This window comes from Carcharhinus amblyrhynchos, chromosome 5, assembly GCF_965287045.1.
Source record: "Carcharhinus amblyrhynchos chromosome 5, sCarAmb.v2.hapA, whole genome shotgun sequence".
Lineage (NCBI taxonomy): Eukaryota > Metazoa > Chordata > Chondrichthyes > Carcharhiniformes > Carcharhinidae > Carcharhinus > Carcharhinus amblyrhynchos.
In genome coordinates this window covers 56,591,885-56,599,628 of record NC_137328.1, presented here as the reverse complement: position 1 = coordinate 56,599,628, position 7,744 = coordinate 56,591,885, and positions in this window count along the sequence as shown.

Here is a 7,744-nt window from a genome sequence, read left to right as displayed (position 1 = left end):
TTTTTTCCTTCCAACCCTACTTCTCCCATCTCCACTTGTGGTAAAACAAATCCTGAGTACGATTGCACTTTTCAAACTCTCAACTGTTTGGTCTTGCATCCTCTGTAATCGCTACAACATTTCTGCAACGATCAATCTGCTCAATCACCACTCCACTTTTCATCGTACCTTAGTAATTCTTTCCCACCCTGTTTATGTCCACCTGTTACAATCACCATCTCTACTCCTTTAAGCCCAGATATTGGCAAACAAGATGTTTTGGTCATTCAGCATCATTTCTGATTGGATATTAAAATAATGATGAATCTGAATGCATCTTGTCACAGGAAACTTTAGTCTTTTGAAGGTGTTAGTGTGGAATTGTTTAATTGTAAATTGCAGGATAGTGCCTGCGTTTCAACAGTCTGTGGAATGGAGTGATGGAGATGTTATCTTGATTCATTAAGTAGTGAGGATTGAAGCATGGTTGAGGGACATAAAATAGCCACTTGGTTTAGATTTGCTGATTGTTTGTCGACAGCAATGTGCTGACTTGCGATTTCATGTGAAATAGCTGGAATAAGTTACTTAAATGCTGCTATAGTCTTTTTTGCGATGTCTGTGCTGTTGAAAAAGCCTTTCATCAAAAAGTTAGAAATGGAAATTGATGTGAAGCATAAAACAATTATTTTTGGAAAATGAGTGGATTTGCTGTTTAACTAGCAAGTGTACTATTACATCCCTTAACAAAACATGAACCAGGGTCCATAACTTCCTGGGTCATGACTCTCTGGATTCACTTCCTCACAAGGTAGTGGAAGCAGAGTCTTCATATATTTCTAAGGCGGAGTTGGATAGATCTTAATTAACAAGAGGGTGAAAGGTTTTTGGGGATAGACAGGAATGTAGGTTTGTGGTTAGGGTTGCATCAACTATGATCTCATTGAATAACAGAGCAGGCTTGAGTGACTGAGTGGCTTCCTTCTGCTCCTAATTTGTATGTTTGTCGGTCCCCACTGTCAGATGTTAGCGTGGATTCTAGTTAGAAAAGTAATCCTGAAAATAATTTTAGCCCTTTTGGCTATATATTCATGGAGTATAGATGATTTATTGACATAAACCTACAATAACATAGGGCAACACTTTTCAGAGGGAGGTTTTTCTGAAATGCTCAAAGAGGCAGCGGATGCAGAAGAAAAGCTATGGAAATTAAACTAATACATATATGGTCTGAATAATGCTTCCAGGCTTTAGTATATTTTGGTGAGACCTGTTTTCCTGAAAATTGGTTGTGTTCAGCTAAAAGCGTACTCTCTGATGTTTTAGTGGCAAAGGAAAACTTCCAGGCATCTTCATGATGAAGGTCGATGATTAGTTATGGGTAGTATTGCATAACTAATATATTAGTTATATTACTTAAATTAGTTTGGAATTTAAAATTAGTTTTCAGCTTGTGGATTTTTAAATATTTTGGTTTCAATGTTAAACAGAGTAGATCTGGAATATCTTCAATTCAAAATCCTATTTGGAGTATTTTGCTTGCATATCAGTTAGTCACACCAGATTCTCACAGAATGACAATGTTATATCTAAAGAAGAGACAGCAGTTGTGAACCTTAATTGGTCAGTTGAACTGGTTGGGTACTCAGACTGGACTAGATACTAGTCAGCTATGGGAGTTGGTTAACACCGTTGGCTGGATGGCTGATTTGTGATGTAGAGCGAAACCAACAGCATAGGTTCAATTTCTGTATTGGCTGAAGTTATTCATGAAGGCCCCACCTTCTCAACCTTGCCCCTTGCCTGAAGTGTGGTGATCTTCAGGTTAGAAGAGCAGCCTATTGTCATCTGGAACAATGGAAACTTTACCTACTACTAGATACTAGTTTTGGTGGGGTTGAGTGCTGTGATGACAAACGCTAATTTTGAGATAGTGAAGAACAAATAAAGCATTAAAAAAAAGATGTTTACTGAAAAGGTTGCTTAAAGAACTTTAGCTGCTGAAACACTAGTTCTTGTAAAGTCATTAGATGTGGGATTCCAATTGTTGAAATATTTTGTTAGATTCTGTTTATTCGACATACTGAATCATAGAATCTCTGCCGTGCAGCAGGAGATCATTCAACCCATCAAGTCAGCACTGACAACAATCCTAACCCCAGGCCCTATCCCCATAACTACACATATTTACTCTGCTAATGCCCCTGACACTAAGGGTCAGTTTAGCATGACCAGTCAACCTAACCTGCACGTCTACTCCCCCTTTTCTGTTTAATCTTGCGTTCTTGTCTCTTCTGTCATTCGGGGAGCTATGGCTTTGCTTGCCCTACTGTTTTTCTATTGGTAATTGAACCAAGGTATCTCCCCTTTAAGGTTACCCATTGGTTAATGACAGTTTTGCCTCCCAATTTTTGATTCCAGTTTACCCAGGACAGATCTTGTTTTAACCCATTGAACTTGGTGCTCCTTGTCCTTTTCCATAGTGAACAAATTATGGTACCATCATTTTTCCCAAAATGATCCCTAAAAGACACTTTTGATCTGCTTGTCTTATCTCATCTGTTTCATTAATGTCCTTTTGGATACACAATTTGGCATCATTACCCGGTCTGACCTAGATTTAATTCTTAAAATACTTTCTGAAATGGTCTAGCAAGCCATTTAGTTCAATGGCAATTAGGAATGAGTAATAAATGCCAGCCCAGGTAGTGACACATCCCATGAAGAAGTAAAAAAAAACCTCATTCTCTACTACAAGATAATCAACTAGATGTTAACTCATCATGAAGTGTTTCAATAAGCATATTTAGTTTTATTTCATGATTAGTAAAGCATTTCAACACACAGCTAATGCTATGGATTTTTTTATTATCATGACAGTGGCCCACAATCAGAGACAACCTTAGATGTGGAACCAAAATCTGAAGATGAACCACTCTTTAAAATTAAAAGGTTTGAAACGGAAAAAAACTGAACATATTTAGTCATGCTTTATCTTTAAAAACGATAATAAGTTAAATGTGTATTTTTGGGGGAGGGGGCTAAAACAAGCCACAAGTTGGTAACTGGACAATGAAATAAGGATCGATATATTCTGAGTTGATCCTAATGGTACTGACAGCAGAAAATGTTGAGAAAAGTGCTCATGTGTCATGATCACAAAATAATTATTAACGAAACATTTGTTTATCCTGCATTCAAATTCTGTTTTTTGGAACAAAGATTCAGGATCTTTACTGATCCTTAGACCTTGTGTGAAGCAATCATCCTGTGCAAATATTTTGTATCGATGGTAAGTGCCAAAATAGATCTGTAGTTGTAAGATGTCTCCAGTATAAATGTGGAGATTTGTGACACATGTAAAATAATCATTGTGAGAATATTCATATAATTGTTTCAGATGACCTTTTTTCCTTCCAACCCTACTTCTCCCATCTCCACTTGTGGTAAAACAAATCCTGAGTACGATTGCACTTTTCAAACTCTCAACTGTTTGGTCTTGCATCCTCTGTAATCGCTACAACATTTCTGCAACGATCAATCTGCTCAATCACCACTCCACTTTTCATCGTACCTTAGTAATTCTTTCCTACCCTGTTTATGTCCACCTGTTACAATCACCATCTCTACTCCTTTAAGCCCAGATATTGGCAAACAAGATGTTTTGGTCATTCAGCATCATTTCTGATTGGATCATATAAAACAGGTTCAGGTCTTGCTCTCCGCAATCATCATTTAGTTCTAGCCTCCTCAGTATTTAATTGGAACAACCTTAACCAATCTAATAATGGATGTTGGATAAATAGTTGGATAATTTCCCTTTAAAGCAGAGTTTTCCAAATTTTGTGGAGAATTTTCATGGGCTCTGTGGTCAGCGAGGCTGATCTATAAGATTTTAAAAATGCTGTAAAGCTGCTTGTCTAATCAAAGGCCAACTGCTCCAGAATTGAGCCTCTGGACGAGAGGAAAACAGCACACAAATAAATCTTCAGATTTCTAGATTGGGGTGAATGGGGACAGTAGAGAGGGAGTTGGGGAAACGACACTTGGAGTGGGGCAACTGGGCCTTGCTGTTGCAGTGGGGCAAGTGGAGTGATGGGGAGAGTGAATGAATTTGTGGGGATTGGCAATCAGAGCAGGAATGGGGGAAACAAGCCTTGGCGTGTGAGTGGGGGAAGCGAGCTTTGGGCGAGAGTGGAGGAGGCAAGCAACTCCAAGACCTGCTTACTCCATTGCAACTGCGAGGCCCACCTGCCCCACTCCGAAGCTTGTTTTGCCAAATTCCCTTCCACTGACCCCTTGCCTCACTCCAAGACCCGCTTCCCCCACTCCTGCTCCAAGAATCCCTTTCCCTACTTCCACTACGAGGGCTCACTTCCCCAACTCCTGCACCGTGGCAGCCTCCCCAGCCCCACTCCAAGGCTCACTTCCCCAACTCCCATTGCAGGGCCTTGGAGCTGCAGTGGGGAAAACAGTCCTTGGAGCTGCAGTGGGGAAGGCAGACCTTGGAGTTGCAGTGAAGAAAGCGGGCCTTGGAGCTGGACTTGGGAAAGTGAGGCTTAGGGCTGGCCTTGGGGGAACTTGGCCTTGGGGCTGAACTTGGGGCAGTGGGACTTGGGGAAGCGGGCCTTGTGGCTGGACTTGGGGAAGCGGGCCTTGGGGCTGGACTTGGGGCAGTGGGACTTGGGGAAGCGGGCCTTGGGGCTGGACTTGGGGAAGCGGGCCTTGGGGCTGGACTTGGGGAAGCGGGCCTTGGGGCTGGACTTGGGGAAGCTGGACTTGGGGAAGTGGGCCTTGGGGCTGGCCTTGGGGAAGCTGGACTTGGGGAAGCGGGCCTTGGGGCTGGACTTGGGGAAGCGGGCCTTGGGGCTGGACTTGGGGAAGCGGGCCTTGGGGCTGCAGGCCTTGAGGAAGCGGGCCTTGGGGCTGCAGGCCTTGAGGAAGCGGGCCTTGGGGCTGCAGGCCTTGAGGAAGCGGGCCTTGGGGCTGCAGGCCTTGAGGCTGGACTTGGGGAATTGGGCCTTGGGGCTGGACTTGGGGAAGCACGCTTTGGGGCTGCAGGCCTTGAGGCTGGACTCGGGGAAGCGGGCCTTGGGGCTGGACTTGGGGAAGCGGGCCTTGGTGTAGTGGGCCTTGGAGCTGGACTTGGGATGCAGGCTTTGGGGAAGCGGGCCTTGGGGCTGGAATTGGGGAAGCGGGCCTTGGGGCTGGACTTGGGGAAGTGGCCTTGGGGCAGTGGGCCTTGGAGCTGGACTTGGGATGCAGGCTTTGGGGCTGCAGGCCCTGGGCTGGAGGGGGAAGTGGGCCTTGGGGCTGGAATTGGGGAAGCGGGCCTTGGGGCTGGACTTAGGGAAGCAGGCCTTGGGGCAGCAGACCTTGGCGCTCCAGGCCTTGAGGCTGGACTTGGGCAAGCAGGCCATGGGGCTGAGGGCCTTGAGGCTGGACTTGGGGAAGCAGGTCTTGGGGCTGGACTGAGGAAGCGGGCCTTGAGGCTGAACTTGGGGAAGCGGGCCTTGGGACTGGACTGGGGAAGCGGGCCTTGGGGCTGGACTAGGGGAAGCGGGCCTTGGGGCTGGACTAGGGGAAGCGGGCCTTTGGGCTGGACTTGGGGAAGCGGGCCTTGGGGCTGGACTTGGGGAAGCGGGCCTTGAGGCTGAACTTGGGGAAGCAGGACTTGGGGCTGGACTTGGGGAAGTGAGCCTCGGGGCTGGACTTGAGCCAGTATTCATCAAAGAGAAGGACTTGGTGGATGATGAAACAGGGAAAGGGTATGTAGATAGTTTGAGTCATGTTGAAATCAAAAAGGAGGAGGTATTGGGGTTGTTGAGAAACATTAAGATCGACAAGTCCCCAGGGCCTGATGGGATATACCCCAAAATACTGAAAAAGGCAACAGAGGAAATTGCTGGGGCCTTGAGAGAAATCTTTGTATCCTCACTGGCTGCAGGAACGGTCCTAGAGGATTGGAGAATAGCCAATGTTGCTCCTTTGTTTAAGAAGGATAGCAAGAATAATCCAGGTAATTACAGGTCAGTTAGCCTTACATCAGTGGTAGGGAAGTTATTGGAGAGGACTCTTCAAGACAGGATTTAATCTCGCTTGGAAATAAGTGAATGTATTAGCGAGAGGCAACATGGTTTTGTGAAGAGAATGTCGTGCCTCACTAACTTGATCGAGTTTTTCAAGGAAGCGATGAAGATGATTGATGAGGGTAGGACAGTGGATGTTGTCTACATGGACTTCAGTAAGGCCTTTGACAGGGCCCTTCATGGCAGACTGGTGCAGAAGGTGAAGTTGCATGGGATCAGAGGTGGGTTGGAAAAATGGATACAGAACTGGCTTGGTCATAGAAGACAGAGTAGCAGCACTGGAAGGCTGTGTTTCTGAATGGAGGGCTGTGACAAGTGATCAGTGCTGGGACCTTTGCTGTTTGTCATACAAAGAGTCATAGAGGTTTACAGCATGGAAACAGGCCCTTTGGCTCAACTTGTCCATGCCACCCTTTCTTTTTTCAAACCCTGAAGCGAATCCCAATTGCCCGCATTTGGCCCATATCCCTTTATACCCATTGTACCTATGTAACTATCTAAATGCTCTTTAAAAGACAAAATTGTACCTGCCTCTACTACTACCTCTGGCAGCTTGTTCCCGACACTCTCCACCTTCTGTGTGACAAAATTGTCCCTCTGGACACATTTTTATCTCTCCCCTCTCACCTTAAACCTATACCTTTTAGCTTCTGACTCCCCTACCTTTAGGAAAAGACATTGACTATCTAGCTGATCTGTGCCCCTCATTATTTTATAGACCGCTATAAGATCATCCCTCAGCCTCCTTCGCTCCAGAGAAAAAGTCCCAGTCTATCCATCCTCTCCTTATAACTCAATCTATCAAGTCCCGGTAGTATCCTAGTAAATCTTTTCTGCACTCTTTCCAGTTTAATAATATCCTTTCTATAATAGGGTGACCAGAATTGCACACAATATTCCAAGTGTCTTGTATAACTTCAACAAGACATTCCAACTCCTGTATTCAGTGTTCTGACCGATGAAACCAAGCCTGCTGAATGCCTTCTTCACCACTCTGTCTACCTGTGACTCCATTTTTGAGGAGCTATGAACATGTACCCCAAGATCTCTTTGTTCTGTAACTGTCCCCAGTGCCCTACCATTAACTGAGTAAGTCCTGCTCTGGTTCAGTCTACCAAAATGCATTACCTCGCATTTGTCTAAATTAAACTCCATCTGCCATTTGTCAGTCCACTAGCCCAGTTGATCAAGATCCTGTTGCAATTGGAGATAACTTGCTTCACTGTCCACTATGCCACCAATCTTAATGTCATCTGCAAACTTATGCCTCCTATATTCTCATCCAAATCATTTGGAGGAAAATGTAACTGGTTTGATTAATAAGTTGGTAGGCCACTCAAAGGTTAGTGGATTTGCAGATAACGATGAGGACCATCAGATGATTCAGCAGGATATAGATCAGTTGGCGGCTTGGGCGGAGAGATGGCAGATGGGAGTTAATCTGGACAAATGTGAGGTAATGCATTTTGGAAGACCTGATACTGATAGGAATTATACAGTAATCCTTAAGAGTATTATACAGTATCCTTAAGAGTACGATAGGCAGAGAGATCTGGGTGTACAGGTACACAGATCACTGAAAGTAGCAACACAGTTGGAGAATGTAATCAAGAAGGCATACAGCATGCTTGCCTTCATTGGCCAGTGCATTGAGTTTAAAAATTGACAAGTCATTT